Consider the following 19,518-nt stretch of genomic DNA (forward strand, 5'->3'; position numbering starts at 1 on the left):
ACATCCAAAACAGTTTGAACCATGATCTCATTCCCTTAAACATGGTCATCTTTCAGCATTTTTATTACACTGAACAGAAGCCTTCATCACCTTATTTCATACACAAGAAACTTATGAGTCATTCTTGAGATCTCTGCCTCTCTCTCCCTAGGTAGATAATTGGAACAGCCACTTTTCCCCTTCTAACCTAGATAATCCATATGTTCATAATTACTTCTTCAAATCTCAGCACAAACATCAATTCCTCAGGGGAGCCAATTTCGCCAATTATTTGCTCTCATGTCACTATGCCCCTCTCTGCAGTGCTTGTTAGAATTAGTGACAATTTAATTAATGCCTGCCTCTACGATGAGGACAGGGATTGTGTCTTTTTAATTTTTCACCATTGTTACTCTAGCAAACTAACATGTGCCTGGCATACAGTTTTGTTCAATAATATTGTCGAATGACTGACTGACTGAATGAATGAATATTGATGGGAGTGAGGAGGGGTGGTTCAAAGTGAGTAATTTCACAGCATTTTGTTATAAGACAGTGGTATATGGTGGTTGTAATATTCCCTTTCATTTAAGGGGATGGATATTACAATTCAGTTTGTACCTAAATGTTTTCTTAAATCAAGTGAAACAAACATTTCTTCACCAAATGTAGTCTTTAGTCTTAAAAGTACTTGGGAGCTATACAGAGAAACATTCATCCTTTTAAAACCATCAGTCACATTTATAACTGAATTGACCTATTGGGAAATTTAGCCAAATTGCAGTTAATGCTAAGCCAATTGGTTTGTTCTATTTCTTAAAAATACGAGTCAAATTTGCTTTCTGGTTGAATAACATTTAAAAGGCCTAAAATGGCATATATCTTTACCACATTTATATTTATATTACAGAAAATGGATTTTGGATCATGGAGGAAAGTGGGAACTTTTATTTGTGAAACTTGGCATCTGAAAGGCTTCCTTTCTTAGAAATTTTGAGATGTATGAGGATCATTGAAATATGAGTGAAGTTTCTGGCAGTTCATATAATATTTATGGGTGGAATGACTCCAAAGAACTATGTCTGGCACATTTTAAGGTTCCTTCTAACCATAAAACAATTGAATCCATTGATGAGTACTTCAAAAGATATCTATGCCACGTCCTAGAACATGTTAGGTGTAATATGACAATCCCTTCCTGCCCTAGGTCGGCTCAGCTTTAGGTACAGAGGATCTTTCCCTGAAGGCTCTGTGCCAGCACCTCATACCTTGAACTATGAAGGCAGAGGGACTCTATTTTTTCAGCAATCTGACTCCAACACTTAACACAATGTTAGGCTCATTGGTAAGTGCTTAACAAATAATTCTGTTGAAGTAATGACTGAAATGTTAGGTCCTTATTTCAAATTATTCTCAAAAGAAAAGCAAAACCATTCAAGGTGTCTGAATAGGGATATGTTATAATGAAAGCTGTGCTTATCTTAAAAGAGAAGGCAGGAAGGTTGTCAGGAAAAGCTTTGAGACGTCATCTCAGCGCCATCTGAGGTGTGTTTACTAACCTTGTCAAGAAAGGGGAAGCTAAGAATTTTAGCCTAGGAAGGTGTTGATTTGTGATCTGTAAATTCTCAGATAATTTCCTTTTAATTCTGTCAGTATAAATGAAAAGAAAAATATTACATGCTAAAATTTTGTTTCCTTTTTTAAAAAGTGTTATATATGTATGCTTGATGTAGTATGAACATGTGTTGGTTATCCTGCTAGGAATTAGTATTAATTAGTGTTACTCTTGCATCTTGTCTATTAATACCATCTAGTCTTCTTTTTTGCCTGTCTTTCCCGTAAACCACTTCGTACAAAGCAAAATGAGACTACAGAAAACTTCAATATAACTCTAGAAATAAATGCAAATCTGTTTTCATTTCTTTCAGATAACATTGAGGAGACCATTTACTGGCAGTGTAGTCTTGGTTCATATTCATGGATGAAAGCTATTCAGTTCTGCTTTATCATTCATTTATGAGCTTACAAAATTATGTATGATTTTATCAGAACTCTGTGCACTCTTAATCATAGAGAACTGCCAATGTGAAAATTCAGTTTGCTTGCCTGCCTCAGGCTGGGCCTTCACACAGTAGCAGAGTCATTCTGAAATGATTATAATCTGATGCCAAACAAGTCTGTGATATATGGGCCATCTACTAGGTTATAAGCTAAAGCAACCAAACATCCATACTAAATCTAAAGAATGAATGAACTTGAGGGAAATAGTATTTTTATGAGAAATGTATCACTTAAAATATTCCCTTCTATCATTTACTTAGCTTTTTATATATAAATAACATTTTTTTAATACAGCACAAATCTCAAATTCTGGTTCCTGATCAGCAGCATCTGAGAAAATGCTGGAAATACAAATTTTGGGGCCTTACCCCAAGCCTATTGAACAGGAAACTCTGGAGCTGGGGTCTAGCAATCTGATTAAACAAGCCCTCTGTGTGACTCTGATACCCACTAAAGTTTGAAAACCACTGGTCTATGGAATTTGATGGCACAGAAGATTTAAGAGAAATAAATTATATAGAAAGATGAGCCCTATGATAAAACTGTCTAGATTAATATAAGCCTGTAAGTTTTGTTTATAGACCTGTCTTAATCACTATTTTTATAGTAAAATTCACCTTAATATTCATGACCTTAAGAACGCCCATCAATTCATTTGTATTATGAAAAATAATGTCCTATTTCACAAAAGCCAAGCAATAAAGGCCACCATTAAGTAATTAAAGTTGTACTATATTAGAGACCTGTTCCAGACTCATCAGCCTTTCTTGAATTAACATATATTTCTCCGGATGCCTTAGTTTGGGCATTTTTATAGGCTTAGAACTGTAAACTTGTAACTTATAAAATTCCCCCTTTTAAAAGCCATTTCAGTTCGGGTACATTGCAATCTGGCAGCTTATTAACTAAAACATTGCCCATAAGAAGTAGATGCTAATTTGTAATGGAAAGCATTTGAGGCATTATGTAAAAGCAAAGGAGAGATTTTAAGCACCATGGGTGATCATGGAGAGATTTTTTTGACTTTCTTTAAATCGTGTTGTGTAGGTGTTGAGTGATTATATCTACTTTCTTGTCATCATATGCTAGTTTAGTCCTGGACTGAGTATTGAAGTGTCAGCTAAATTGCATTTTTCTCTGAGGACTTTCTTGGGTATGTGTCTAGAGCTCACTCTCATGAATGGGTGCATGGATTCCTTGAAAATTGTGGCAAATTTAACTGCTCATGTAGCAAATTTCAGTCACTTTTTTGTTGGTGTGTGTGTAATTTTAACTGCAAATTGTGACAGTATTAATGGAATAAAACAAAGCATTTATTTAAAACAGTAGCCTGGAGAAAGATACAGTTTTAAAATTTGCTCAATTTTGATATACATTATAGCATGAATAAACTATTTCAGGTTCTTTTGTATAATAAATACACGATTCCCCCCCCCCCCCAAACTTTACCAGTTTTTGAAGAAATCTTTTGAAATTCAAAGTAAACTTTGAGGTATTGTGTGTTTCAGGCATGGGAGGCAGACTGCTTTTTATTAAAATATAAAGCATATCCTATTTACAAAATGTCTGACTTTGAGACATTTTGTTTCATTCTGGCCAAGCTACAACTGCCAGAATTTTATATTTGGAGTATGGTGCAGTTGAAAAGCTTTAATGATTTATATCAGAACTAGCAATTTCTCAGGGAAAAAATGATCTATTTGGCAATGACAAGATGGCATTTCAAAGCTTAACATTTGTCTGTAATTCTGGGGGGAAAAAACCAAACTGCTTAGAGAAGCTCTTCAGATTTAACGAATATGGCTTTACACTCAGTCCTTCTTCAAATAAAAGGTCCAAAAATTTTGTCTTATGACAAGCTATAAAGTAAAACATAGGTAATTTAATTCTGATGATATATTCGGCTGATCCTGCATTGATTTTCTAAAATGAGCTCTCTTAAGTTCTGTTAAATCTGCCTAAAATAAATGACTAAGCACTTTCCCCCTCTAAAACACAGAAATCAAAGAAGTGACTCCTGTTTATTGTCTAAAATGGTGTTTCTTCTTAAAATAATTGATGTTGCAAAAAGAAAATTTGGGAGAAAAATCTAAGCCTCATTGACATTGAATGATAGGCAATAGGGGCAACATTTAGTCATTTTTAATAGCACTAAAGTGCACAGTAACCCTCAGAAAGTTTTCACCTATATTTAAGCTTCCTCCCTCTGTTTACAGAGGAGGAAGAAAACTGAAATTCTTTTCAGAATTCATCAGTGCCTGGAGAAGTGCTGAGGTAGATATGGGCGCACCTGACTCAAAAGGAAAAGGACAAGTATGGGAGGTGACAAGGGCATAAGAGATTATGAAAGTTATCTATGATTTTCTGAATGGTATGACTGAAGTATTTATATTTGAATGCCTTCTGTGTAGCAGGTGCTCTTCTAGGTGCTGGAGATTCATCAGTGAATTAACAAAAGTATCTGTCTTCATAGACTGGAGAGAGAAAAAGGGCATGACAGTCAATCAATTAATCTTCAGTAGTAAATGCTATGATACGAAAAAACAACAACAAAGCAGTGCAAGGGGGTTACTATTTTAGATAGGGTGGTCTAGAAAGGCGAGCTGGAGGAGTGAACTTTGAACAGAATGGTGACTTATGGAGATGGCGAGCATATCTTCTCCATGTGGAAGGAAGGAGTTTCAAGCAAACAGAACAGCACATGAGAAGGCCCTGAAGCAAGCATGTATTTGGTTTCTTTGAGGAACAATCAGGAAGTCAATGTGGTCGGAAACAGAGAGCCAGGGAAAGAGTAGACAGGTTGAGGGCAGAGAGCTATGCACGCGCAGGATCATGTAGCTGTCGTAGACTGGAATTTATTCTAACGTTGGTCCGTTCTGTTGTCATTACCGAATAGTATTCGCTCTAAGGACGCACAGTGGTTTGTTTATCCATCCATGGGTTAAAAGGCATTTGGGTTGTTCCCCACTTTTTTTTTTTTTTAAGGAAAGACAGAGAGAAGGAAGGAAGGATAGAAGGAAGGAAGGAAGGAAGAAAGGGAAACATTTTTAAACATTTTCTTGTTTTTATTGTATTCTGTTTCTCCGTTTTTGTTACATGGGCTGGGGCCGGGAATCGAACCGAGGTCCTCCGGCATAGCAGGCAAGCACTTTGCCCGCTGAGCCACCGCGGCCCGCCTGTTCCCCACTTTTGATGATCACGAATAAAGTGCTATAAACATAAATATACAGGCTTTTGTGTGAATATGTTTCACTGCTCTAGAGTAAATATCCAGGAGTAGGATTTCTGGGTCATGTGCTAAATGTGTGTTCAACATTTTTATTTTTGCATGGGCGGGCACTGGGAATCCAACCCGGGTCTCCGGCATGGCAGGCAAGAACTCTGCCTGCTGAGCCACTGTGGCCCACCGTGTATGTTCAACTTTTTAAGATATTATCAAACTGTTTTCCAGAAAAGCTGTGCAAGTTTGCATCTCCACCAACAGTGAATAAGAGTACTACCTGCTCTGTATCTTTGCTAACACTTTGTATCGTCAGTACTTTATTTTTAAATTGTAGCCATGCCAATAGATATCTAGTTTATATTATCATGGTTGTAATTTGTATTTCCCTGTAGCTAATAATGTCAAGCACCTTTTCATGGTATTATTTGCCTGCTGCATATCCTCCCTGGTGAAGTGTCTGTTAATGTCTTTTGCTCATTTTTAATTGGGTTGTTTTCTTCTTTTGAGTTTTGAGAATCCTTTACCTATTCTGAATACGAGTTCTGTGTTGGATATGAGATTTGCACTTAACTTCATCCAGTCTTTAGCTTGCCTTTTTATTCTCTTAGTGTTATTTGCAGAGCAAAAAGTTTCTAATTTTGATGAAGTTGACCATTCCGTTCTTTTGTTGATCATGCTTTTGATGTCATGTCTAAGAACTCACTCCAGGTCACTACTGGTTCCTTCTAAAATTTTTATACTTTGCATTTAAGTCTATAATCCATTTTGAGCTAATCTTTGTGTAAGGCATAAGGTTTAGGTTGAGTTCATTATTTTTGCATGTAGATGATGTTCAATAGTACCAACACTGTTGAAAATGATAATTGCTTGTGCACTTTCGTCAAAAGACAATGGCTGTATTTGTGACGGTTATTTATTAAATTAATTTTATTTTTTTACCATTTAAACATTCTCCAAAATAAATTTTGTTTGGATATAGTTCTTTTTTACTAATCTTTGCAGAAAATCTTTAACAACTGGTTTCGTTTATCCTATTAGAGAAGGAGCTGTCTGTGATATTGGATGTATTTGACCATGGAGGTTTTGCTGAGCATGTTTTTTGGGAGACTGATAGGTTGAAGATCTAGGAGAATATCCTGTGTGGAGGATTTGGGTCAGCACTATGTCACGTAGCTGAATCTCACACATTAATGTGAAAGAAGTATGCGGTCGGTTATGAACGCACATTTGCCCTTTTCTCATCTCAAGTGATGCCAAGGGCAGGTTTGCATTTTCTAGCTTTTACCAGGTGGTCAGGTGTGTTGGAGAAAATTCCCAGACAGGGAATTCTAGCTAGGTAAGTCATTTGGCCAAATTAAAATCTTAGTTTCATCAAGGATTCTTGCCTCTGCCTATTTTCAACCATTCATGTGAGTCTGAAGTGAAACAAAAATTTTTGATAGACCTGAAAATGTCTTGGGAATTACAATTCTCTTTTTAATTGTGAATGGTGCCACGTGTCACAAAATAGTCCCGGTGATAATGGAGTGGCCCTTTTCTCATTAACACAGATTATGAACCCAATCAGTTCTGTAAGGCGATACACACAACATGAGAGCATGTTTATTCCACCATACAAGATGTTCCTACTGATACTACTTTTTCTCCATAAATGATCATCTACACAATAAGAATGGGTGACATTCTTTGTATGTTCTGCTATTTATGCAAGTATGTTCCATGGTTGTAAATATGAAAGTTATTGAAGTACTATTAGAATTACCCAGGGATTTTGTTTTTGAAATCATCCTTACTTACGAATGGTTTACATACAATAAGCTGCAACAAGGGAGCTTTAAAAAAATCCCTTGCTCAGGGCTCCTCCTGCAGAAGTGCTGATTTAATTGGTCTGGGGTAGAACCCAGGCTTTAGTAGTTTGTCAAAAATCTCCCAGGGTTTCTAATTTGTAGCCAGGGTTGTGAAGCACTGATATAGTCAACCTGATTATTTGTTGAAAGCATTTTATAAAGGAAATTGTCATGCTAACAGGTGCAGTCTTCCTGAAAATGTATCCTTCATCTAAGGAGTTTCCAGAGTTGAGATCCTCCATGAGTATCAGAAATAGATCTTTTAATATGTCTGTTGACATTTATGCCCCCCAAATTGTGTCCCTACAGACAATGAAATGTTGACACCTTGATTTCCTCAGCCCAATGTACAAAGAGGTGCTTAGTATTTCATATTGTGCCAGAAGCCGTTAGGCAGCGCTAAGATGTGAGAGAATTGGTCTTGTTACGATAGACCTGCTCCCACTCTGTGTCTGAGCGTGCGGAAGACTGGGAAAGATTCAGAAAGAGCCTGTTGGTGCTGGCCTCTAGCAGGGCGTGATGTGCCCTTTTCCTGGCCTCCCTTCTTCCTCTCGCCCCAGGACAATCCTTCATACTGATTTGAGATACCACAGAAGGGAATCCTGGTATCTTGTTTTTCTGTTGACGACCTGCTTTGGCAGTGGCTTTGTTTATCTGCTTTCTGTGCTTACTGATCTGAGGGATGGAGAACTGGAGAGAGTGCTGCGAGGGCAACAACAGAGAAACTTTTCTCCCTCCGAGGGTGTGGCAATAGTGCCGGATCGCCCAAGTCAAGAGGGAGCCACAGAAGAAAGCAGGGCTTGAGATAGCCTTCCTGCCCTCTCCCAAGAAGAGTGGGTAGCAGGTTGGGTGTGACGAGAAAGAGGACTGGCATGTGATATAGGCTAAGAAGAGGTGGAACTGGAGCCAGAATTCCCACCCAAGGGAATAATCATACATTGAGGAGACCCCGGGGATGCTGGTGTCATCACAAAGGTGCTTTATATGAGAGGACCAGCCCTTATTGTATCCAAGTCACTGTGACAAGTCAGTCTCAGCTAGAGAAGCAGTGACAACTGTGAACATAAGGTCATGTGCTTTCCCACTCTTATTTCCTTACCTCCCCGTCTCCAACACCAAAGTAACGGATGGAGGAGTAGTAGTCCAGAGAAATAATATAATCCCCACTGCACCAAGGTAAGAGAGGGTCAGGCAGAGTTGAAAAGCAAACCCTGTCCTCCTTGCTTGAAGGTGAGCAATTGTCCCCATTTGCCCAGAACTGAGGTTTCTTGGGATGTGGGGCTCTCATTGCTAAAACTGGGATAGTCCCAGGAGAGCTGAGATTGGTTGGTCACTCTTACTGCCAGTCCACAAGAATGGCTCATGATAGGGGTGGGGAAATTTGTGAACTAGATTTGAGATTGATGTTTTAAACTTAGACATTTAAAAAATTTAAAATATAGTATACATATGAAACTATATAAAACATAATGTATATTTTAAAAAGGTAATTTAATGAGCAACCATGTACTCCTGCCACCAACTTACAACGTAGAATATTACCAGTACTCAAATGCCCCCTGTATGCCCCTCACTTTGCACTCGGCTCTTCACCTACACTGGTAACCACTATCCTGATTTTTATTTTGGTTATTCCCTTGATTTTCCTTATGGTCAGGCCACCTATGTTTGCATCCTTATATAGTATATGTTTGCATTTGCCTGATTTTGAATCATGTAATAGAATCATACAGTATGTATTCTTCCATGACGTGTCTCTTTGGCTCAAAACAATGTTTTTGAGATTTCTCCAGGCTGATATTTGTTCATTTTCAATGGTGTATTGAATTCCACTATAGGAATATTTATTATTTTACTTCTGATGGATGTTTTTCAGTTTTTGCTTTTACAAACAGTGCTTTTATGTACATTCTTATATATAACTCCTGGTGTATATGAGTATTAGGTTTCTCTATAATATATATTTAGATTGGAATTGCTGCATCATAGAGTATATATATATTTAACTTTACCATATAATGCTAGTGTATATAATATATATATTAAGCTTTACTAGATAATGCTAAACCTTTCTCCAGTATGGTTACCTAATTTGTACATCCTCCTGTAGCGCATAACAATTCCAAATTGCATTATACTCTCACCAACACTTGGCACTTCTGGCTTTAAAATTTTTGGCAGTTTGTTGTGAAATGGCACTTAATTTTAATGTGCAATTCTCCAATTAATAATCTAATTAAGATCTGTGCTCCATTTTGAGATAGTTTTGTATGGATGGTTTTTGGTAAAGGTTCAAGGTTTATATTTTTACATATAAATATCTAATTTTCCAAGTTCCATTGTTGAAAACTCAATTTTTTCTCATTGAATTACCTTGGCACCTTCATGAAAAATAAATTAGCGATAAATATAAGGACTTATTTTAGAATCTGTATTTCATTTCATTCATCTCCATGTCTGTCCTTATACCAATATCATTCTCTCTTCAGTATTGTGGCTTCATAGTAAGTTTTGAAATTTGGTAATGAAAATTCTTCAAATTTGTTCTTCTTTTCAAAATGGTTTTGGCTATTCCAGATCCTTTTCACTTCCATATGTCTTAAGATCAGCTTATCAATCGCCACAAAAACTTCTACTGGGATTTTGATAGGAATTGTATTGAATCTTTTGATTAATTTGGGAAGAATTGTCATTTTAATATTATGGATTCTTCCAATCCATGAATATTTTAAATGTCCCCATTTATTTATTTTTCCTTTAATTTCTATTGCAAGGTTTTGCAATGAAAATGAAGTTTCATTTCATTTTCTAGCTTTAAGTCTCGGGATGGAAACTTTTAGAACTTTTCCCTTTCTAATGCTTTTATGATCTTTTATGCTTTTGATCCTTCCTCTTTCTAATGTAGATATTTAAAGCTATATAAATTTCCTTCAAGTCCCGGTTCCCATTGAGAAAGGACTCTGCTGTACTGCCCCAAAATCTGTACCATTAATCTTCTTCCCAGCCTTCCTCAAAGACACCTATGATCCTTTACCAGTGACACTGTGTATTGGGGAAAAGGAAATGATCAGACATCTGGGGGATTATTAGACACTGGTTCAGAAGTTACATTTAATTCCAAGAAACCTAAAATGTCACTGTGGTCCATCAATCAGAGAAGGGGCTTGTGGAAGTCAGGTGATCAATGGAGTTTTAGCTCAGATCCATCTCACAGTGGGTGCATTGGATCCCTGGACCCATTCCCTGGTTATTTCCACAGTTCCAGGATGTAAAAATGTAATAGACATACTTATCCACTGTAGAGTCACCTCGTTGGTTCCCTGACTTGTAGAGAGAAGGCTATTATGGTTAGGAAGGCCAAGTGAAAGCCACTAGAACTGTCACGAAGCCCAATGCTTATTTGGCCTCTTTGGACTTTGGAGACAACGTATTCCTCATTTGGGTGTTCTACTCCAGACCATTTACCAAGTGACCCCAAAAGTTGCTAGTTCTGAGTGGGGACTGGAATAAGAAGAGGCTCTGTAACGGGTCTGGGATGCAGCGCAAACTGCTCTGCCATTTGGGCTGTGATCCAGCAGATCCAATAGTGCTTCAAGTGTCTGTGGCAAATAGCGATGCTGCTTGAAGTTTTTGCCACACCCTTGTAGGAGAATCAGAATGAATACTTGTAGGGTTTTAGAGTCATTCTCTGCAGATAACCACTCTCCTTTTGAGAAACAGTTTTTGGTCTGCTATTGGGCTTTAGTAGAAACTGAATGCTTGACAATGTGTCACTAAGTTACCATGACACCTGAGTTGCCTGTCATGAACTGGGTATTGTCTGACCTGCCAAGCCATAAAGTTGGGCATGCATGGCAGCACTCCAACATAAAATGGACATGGTATATAAGAGATAGGGCTAGAGTAGGTCCTGAAGGCACAAGTATGTTACATGAGGAAGTGGCCCAAATGCCCATGGCCCCCACTGCTGCCATATTACCTTCTCTTTCCAAATCCATAGCTGTGTCCTTTTGGGGAGTTCTTTATGATCAGTTGATTAAGAAAGTGAAGACTTGGGCCTGGTTGATAGGTACCACCCAAAAGTGGACACTTGTAGCACTACAGCCCTTTTCTGGTATATCCCTGAAGTACAGTGGTGAAGGGAAGTCCTCCTGGTAGGTGGAACTCTGAGAAGTACACCAGGTTGTTCATTTTGCTTGGAAAGAGAAAGGCCATAGGTGCATTTATGTACTGAAACATGGACTGTCACCAGTGGTTTGCCTGGATGTCAGGAACTTGAAGGAACATGATTAGAAAATTGGTGACAAAGAGGTCTGGGGAAGAGGTATGTGGCTAGACCTTTCTGAGTGGGCAAAAACCATGAAAATTCTTACATCCCATGTGAATACTCACCAGAAGATCACTTCAGCAGAGAAAGATTTTAATATATCAAGTGGATAAGATGATACATTTTGTGGATGTCAGTCGACCTCTTTCTGCAGCCACTCCAATGTACTCATGAAAAAAGTGGCTGGTAGGTCTGGGTTCAGCACTGTGAACGCATATTCACCAAGGTTGACCTGGCTACAGCTGCTAATGAGGCCCAACCTGCCAACAGAAGACACAAACATGCAGTCCCCATATGGCACTATTCCCTGAGTGCCATATTAATCATATTGGAGCAATTCCATCATGGAAGGTACAGCATTCTGCTCTAACTGGAATGACACATACTCCAGATATGGGTTTGCCATTTCTTCATTCAATTCTTATGCCAATACTACCATCCATGGATGTACAGAATATTTTATCTACTGTCATGGTACTCCACATTGCTTCTGCTCAAGGAACCCACTTCACAGGAAATGTAGTATAAGAACGGGCACATACTCATGGAATTTCAACAGCCTTAACTTATTCCTGAAGCGTGGATTGATAGAATGGTGGAATTGATAGAATGGCTGCTTAAAGACTCAATTACAGCACCAACAAGGTGGTGATATCTTGCAGGAATGGGGCAATGTTCTCCAAGAGGTTGTATATGCTCTAAATTAATACCTACTCTATGGTGCTGTTTCTCCCATAGCCAGGAATAAAGGGTCCAGAGATCAAGGGGTGGAAATGACGGTAGCACCACTACCTTCATTACTTCTAGTGATCACGAGACAAATTTTTACTTCCTGTCCCTGCAACCTTAAGCTCTGCTAGTCTATATGTATTAGTTCCAAAAGGAGGAGTGCTCCTTCCAGGAGACACAATAATTATTCCATTGAATTGGAGGTTAAGACCACCACCTGTTCACTTTGGGCTCCTCATGCTTCTGAATCAGCAGGCAAAATAAGAAATTACTGTACTGTCTGGGGTGATTTGATCCTGATTATTAAGGGAAAATAAGACTGCTACTACGCATTCAAGGTAAAAAGAGTTTCTTGCAATATAGGAGATCTCCAAGAGGGTCTCTTAGAAACTCCTGCCCTGTGATTAAAGTCAATAGAAAACTGCAAAAACCTAATCCAGGAAGGATGACTAATGGCCCAGAAACTTCAGAAATGAAGTTTTGGGTCACCCCATGAGGAAAAGAATCACAGTTATTGGAGGTGCTTGCTGAGGGAAAAACGAAAACGGAATGGGTAGTAGAAGGTAATTATAAATATGATCTATGACCATTTGACTAGTTATAGAAATGAGGAACGTAACAGTCACCGATATTTCTTCCTTGTTTTGTTTTGATTTTTTTGTGTAATACATGAAACAAGTATCTTTGTTTTCTTCCCTATCTTATCCCCTTATCATATGACCTAAGATTTATTAACTTCACACCATAGTACAGGAGATCAAGTTAAAGAGAGACTATTACTCAAGCACTTGCCCCATATTCTGGGGAAAGTTAGTGTATTGCTGGTTATATGCAGGACAATTGAGTATTTTTAGATGAAACTATGAATGATGGTAAGTTCATATATCAACTTGGCCAGTTGTTTTGTCAAGCAAACACTGTCCTTATTGTTACTGTGAGGATATTTCCTGGATTTAAATCATTAGTAAATCGATTGCCTCTATGGACAACTACATCTACCATCAACTGAGAAGATTGCCTTCAACAATAATGGAAATTTCATCTAATTAGTTGATGCCTTAAAAGGAGAAGTGATGACGTCAGCAGTCAGAAGAGAGAATTTCCGTTTCTATTTCAGCAGTCAGCTCTCCTGGGGAACTCACTGAAAAGCTCCGTCAGAGTTCCCAGCTTACAGCCTGCCCTAAGAAATTGGACTTGCCTCCCCAAAGACATATGAGAAAATATCCTTTGAGATTTTTACAAAATGTTCATTGTTTAGAAAGTGTTTCTATGTTTTTATTCACAATTATCTTCTTGTTATTAATTTTTAACTTAGTTCTGCTATAATGAAGCAGATGGTCCATTTTTGAAAATTTTTTGTATGGACTTGAAAAATAAGGAATGCTTATTTTCCAAAGGGTGTGTGTAATATTCTATATGTGCTCATCATTATCATTTGTGCTAATTGTGCCAAACAGCACAATCACATCTTTACTGATTGTTTCTTATTTAAAAACAGAGAAGTATGTGAAAATTCTCCTCTATAAAATTCTCCTAATATTTCTCATTTTTTTTGTTATATCTATTGTAGGGTCATTTTATTAAGTTACATGAATAAACTGAGCATTTTATTACTATGTAGTCACCCACATATTGCCTGGTTTTTGTTTTGCCTTAAAGTCTATTTTATGTGCTATTAATATAACTTCATCATTTTTTGTTAGTATTTGCCTGGCATATTATTATGAATTTTCCATTTGTTCTGTTTCTATATGTTTCTTATTTCTTTTTTATTTTTGCGTTATTTTGGATTGTGTTTTTCCTTTCTGCATTATGTCTATTCTCTATTGTTTTGAATTTATGGATGCTGCATTCTTTTAGTAGTTACACCAGCTATTTCAATCTACATATATATCATATTTAGCGCATTCTAAAGTTAATAAGCGTTGTTACCATCCTTCTGAACAATTCTTGGGCTTTAGATCACTTTAATACTTCTAGCATATATTACTACACCCACTCATGACCACGTACATCTCTAGAATCCAGTAAATTCACGATTTAAATCTGGTATTGTCTTTATTCCAAATAACTTTTAAGAGAATGTAGGATTTATAGTGTTCTCACTTCTTTTCAACTGCTTCAACAATTGAAATAAGAATGATGAGCTTTCTAAAGGAATGAGGAGAAATTCATTCTGTTCAATTCCTGATAGATTTGTTAACTTTCACTTCTTTGCTACATGCTTCCATTTCCCTATGTATCTTTCTTTCCATCCTCCTATGCTGAAACTTCTTTTACTCTTTTGACTTTTTTATGATACAGCTACCTATAAGGGATTCTTAAGTGGACTTCTATAAAACATATTAGTTTTCTCAAGCTTTGAGATTTGCTTCCAAATATTTGTTACACATCATAGATACTAGTGATGATAGTAACAACAGTAGATTCCAGATTTTGTTTTAGTTTTTCTATGAAGTTTTCCACATGCCATTTCAGGTTACTTGAAGTATGTAGGTCTCTTTAACAGAATGAAATGAAAATGTGATGTTCAAATGTGTATTTAAAAGTAAACAAAAACTTGATTTCCAACTTAACCCTCCCATCCCCTGTCAGCATTTGCTAGTGATTCCAGTTCTCATCTACATCTCATTCACATCTGAGCATATCCTGATTTTTTCTCTCATGAGAAAAAATTATTCCAGCTCATTTATTCTCCCTTCAAATGCTCCCATAAAACTCTGTATTTGGGGCATTGATAAAAAATATCAAAGATCTTCACCCACTCCAGCAAACACAGCATTTGTCCAGCTGCTACAGACAATGCTTCTAAATGCCTGTAAGGCATACAAGAGCAAAGTATTTGGCATTTTTCTGGGACTTATAATGATAAGGTAAATCATCTTATTGGTATTCATCAAGGATGAGAGGTGATTCAGATTTACATGCAAATAAGAAGAGTGCTTAGAAAAAGAAGCCATGCTTCTGAGCCAACGTTTGAAATTAATACACAAAATGGGAGGATGGAGGCAAAGAAAATCTTTTGGAAATGACTTTAGAATTTGTAAATTTTTAACAAGGCATAAAATGATAAAAGCTATGCTCATTATGTCATTAAGCAAAGGCTCAAGGGATCATAGTTTGATCTGATTTGTAAAGTAGGATTTGAAACAGGTGGACATCTGGTCATCATCACCCATTTTTCTTTTTCTCCTCTTACTTATAATGCTTTTAAACTCCAGCCCCCCCTCACCAAAAAAATTCTGTTGATTGAATCTGGTTACAAAGAAGGTGAGTGACAAGTCCTGTGAATTCAAGCATAGGTCCATGTCCTGTTTCATTTAGCATAATGTCCTCAGGTTCATTCATGTTGACACATTTATCAGGCTGAATAATATTCCATTGTGTGTATGTACCAGATTTTGTTTATCCATTCATTGGTTGATGGATACTGGTGTTACTTCCATCTTTTGGCAATTGTGAATAATGCTGCTAGGAACATCGATAGGCAAATGTCTGTTCAAGTCCCTGATTTCAATTCTTCTGGGTATATATCTGGCAGCAGGTTTGCCGGGTCATATGTAATTCTATATTTAGCGATGTGAGAACAAGAAAACTGTACTCCACAGCAGCTGCACCATTTTACATTCCCACCAGCAATGAATAAATTTTCCTATTCCTCCACATCCTCTCCAGCACTTGCAGTTTTCTTTTCTTTTTTTTTTTTTTTTAAAAATAGTAGCCATTCTGGTGGTATAAAATGTGGTTTTCAGTTGCACTTCCCTATTAGCTAGTGATGTTGAGCATCTTTTCATTTGTTTTTTAGCTATTTGTATAGCCTCTTTGGAGAAATGGCTGTTCAAGTATTTTGCCCATTTTTAAATTGAGTTGTTTTTCTTTATTTGTTGTTGAGTTATAAGATTTCTTTATATATTCTGAATATTAAACCTTTATTGGTTATGTGTATTCCAAATATTTTTCACTGAGTAGGTTGTCTTTTCACTTTAGTGACAAAGTCCTTTGAGGCACAAAATTTTAATTTTGAGGAGGTCCCATTATCTGTCTTTTCTTTCACAGCTTGTGCTTTGGGTATAGAGTCGAAGAAACTTTAATACAAAAGCCTGAAGATACTTCCTTATATTTTCTTCTAGGAGTTTATAGTCCCCACTCATATTTAAGTCTTTCATCTGTTTTGAGTTAATTTTTGAATATGGTTTGAAATAGGGCTCCTCTTCATTCTTTTACATGTGGATATCCTATTCACCCAACACCATATATTAAAGAGACTATTCTTTCTTAATTGAATGGGTTTGGCAGCCTTGTCAAAAATCAACTTTCCTGTTTTATTTTGCTAGGCTGCCAAATGCAATTGCAAGAAATGGTTTGGCTTTTAGCAATGGGAACTTATTAGTTTAAAAGCTTATAGTTTTGAGGCCTTGAAAATGTCCAGTCATCAGGGTGGTACTTTCATCTGGAATACAGGCACTTTCAGCAGAATACTGGCTGCCAGCAATCCTGGATGCTCTGTCACATGGCAAGGCACATGGAGGCATCTGCTTGTCTCTTTCTTCTTGTCTGGGTTTCATTGCTTTCAGCCTCTTGCTTCCTTGCTATTCTCTCTTTGTCTGAATTTTATTCTCTAATAAAGGACTCTGGTCAGAAGATTAATACCCATCCTGAATGAGGTGGGTCACACTTTAACTTAAGTACCTCATCAAAATATCCTACTTATAGGAATGGATTAGCTTTAAGAACATGACTTACTGGGACACATTGGTTTCAACCCACTACACTCCACCCTCTGGACCCCCAAAGACATGTTCTCTCCACATGCAGATGCATTCATTCCATCACAATATCACTTAAATCATTTTAGTAACAATGCTAATTACAATGTCTCAAAAAAAAAGAGTTATAGGTGTGGTCTGTCTTGGGAGCACAATCTCCCCTTGCTGTGGACCTATGAAACTTAGCAAACAAACAGGTTATCTGATTCCAGTATAAAATGGAGGGACAGTCATTAGGTAAATATTGCCACTCCCACAGGGAGAATTTGGAAGAAAAACAGGAGTTACAGTTCCCAAACAATTTCAAAACCCTGCCAGGCATACTCCATTAGATTTAAAGGTCTGTGAGTCATCTATGGAATAGTGTTCTCTCCTCCAGGCCTGATGGAGGGGCAGCCCCACACTTTGCAAGTGCTTGTGCAGCAGCCAGGCTCTCCGTGAACACTGGGATGAAGGAGCCAATGTTTCTAAGCATTGGAGTGATGGCCAGGTTCTCGTCTCCACCCTTGTCCATCGCAGTGGTGGCCAAGATCTCCAGTTTCCCAGGCATCTGAGAAGACTGTGGTGGCAACACTTTCCCTGTACAATGGGAAGGGAGGCCTGCCTTCTTCCAGTTCTGGGGCATACTCACCCTTTACACACACATGGGTTGGCTTGTCTTCTTGGCCCAAGAAGATGTCTTTGGTCTGGACCTAAGCTTCCACGGTTTTGTCTTTGAAGTCAATTTTCCTTCAATCTGTTCTTTTTCTGTCTCTTTTAGTCCAGGCTGACAGTGGTTCTATTCATACAGATCTCACAATATACTTGTCGGTTCCACATGTAGTACACAAAGATCCAAACCATCAGACAAAAGAACTTTTCACAAATTCTTTCAGGATTGCTGCATTTCCAATCCTGACCTGCCCTGAAATGTCTGAGTGTTTCTATGTTCAGTTCTGCCCTTATATGGAGCACTGTTTTCTGGATACTCATTTTCTGGAAACTCAGAATTATCAATTCCTGGTTTCTTTGTGCTCACAATTCAGTCCTCAGCTTATCCCATTCCTCTTGTGTTTTACTATATGTTACAAGGAGAAACCATGCGACACTTCCCACATTTAATTTGGAAATCTCCTCAGTTAAATATCTAGGCTCATCTTTCAAATTCTGCCTTCAATCTGTCATCATGACTCAATTTTGCCAAGTTCTCACCCACTTTAAAGCAAGGGTCACGGTTCTTCCAGCTTGCAATGACATATTCATCATTTTTGTTTACTGCCTCATTGAAAGTACCTTTAGTGTCCATATTTCAACTAACAGTCTCTTTAAAGCAATGTAAGCCTTTTCTGTCTAGCATCTTAGAATTCTTCCCACCGCTACTCACTATCCAGTGACAAAATCTTTTAAACATATTTGGTATTTGCAATAGCAGCAACCTACTTTTCTGGTACCAAAATCTGTTTTAGTCTGCTAAGCTACCAAAAGCAATATACTGGAAATGGGTTGGATTTTTTTTTTTTTTTTTTTTTTGCATGGGCAGGCAGCAGGCATCAAACCTGGGTCTCTAGCATGGCAGGCAAGACCTCTGCCTGCTGAGTACCATGGCCTGCCCAAATGGGTTGGATTTTATTAATGAGAATTAGTTTCATGCTTACAGCTTCCTGGCTGGGAATAGTGTCCAAATCAGGGCATCATCAGGTGCTGCCTTCTTCTCAAAGCCTGGCTACCAACAATCCTGGATTCTCCTGTTACATGGCAAGGCACATGATGGCATTTGCTTATCTCTCTGTTTCCTTCCAGATTTCTTGATTTTCTCTCTCAGTGACTGACGTTCATTCTCTTATAAAGGACCTCCATAAGAGGATTAAGGCCCTGAATGAGGTGGGTCACATTTTCATTAAGATCCTACTCACCAAACATCTTTTTTCACAATGGGTCCAAGCCACAGGAATGCATTAACTTTAAGAACATAACTTACTGGGGTACATTACAGTTTCAAATCATCACATTCTTTCTCCTATCTTTTCTTTCTGACCTGCAGAGCTCCCTTTAATAATGCTATTCTGTTTTTCTGACTGTATGATTTTGATTGTCTAGGCTTCTAGTTTGTCGACTCTTTCTTCAGCATGTTCCAATCTGCTATTGTATGACCCTAGCATATTTTAAATCTCTACAATTGTGCCTTTTATCCTCATCATTTCTGTTAGGTTCCTTTCTATACTTCCAATTTTTTTCTTTATGTTCGTACATTGTCTCCTTAATATCCTTTAGCTCTTTATGCATAGCTTCTTCATCTCTTTGAATTGATTTAGGATATTTATTTGAACATCTTTGATTAGTTGTTCCAAATTCTGAGTCTCCTTTGAAGTTTTAATTTGTTCTTTTGGCCCATATCTTCCTGTTTCTTAGTATGCATTATAATTTTTTGCTTATGTCTGGGCATCTGACTATCTTAATGAGTTTACTCTGCAGTTTCTGTTTCTTGTCTAGGGCTTTATTGTTGATTGGCTTTGTGTTAAGTCTTTTTTTGGATGCTTGGTCTAGTGTGCTGGTTCGAAAGGATATATGGACCCTAGTAAAACATAAAGCCATGGTTTACTCAAAATC

At 37.6% G+C, this 19,518-nt stretch overlaps 1 long non-coding RNA gene across 1 annotated transcript in view; it reads left to right on the top strand.

Moving 5' to 3' along the window:
* Positions 1-8,164: 8,164 nt before the first annotated feature.
* The window catches only part of LOC143646281 (uncharacterized), a 235,148-nt gene continuing 223,794 nt past the window's right edge, over positions 8,165-19,518 (top strand). The window contains exon 1 of the long non-coding RNA XR_013157443.1: positions 8,165-8,286. This is a non-coding gene — a long non-coding RNA (uncharacterized LOC143646281). The remainder of the gene's footprint in view (positions 8,287-19,518) is intronic.

Source organism: Tamandua tetradactyla, chromosome 9 (assembly GCF_023851605.1).
Source record: "Tamandua tetradactyla isolate mTamTet1 chromosome 9, mTamTet1.pri, whole genome shotgun sequence".
Taxonomy (NCBI): Eukaryota; Metazoa; Chordata; class Mammalia; order Pilosa; family Myrmecophagidae; genus Tamandua; species Tamandua tetradactyla.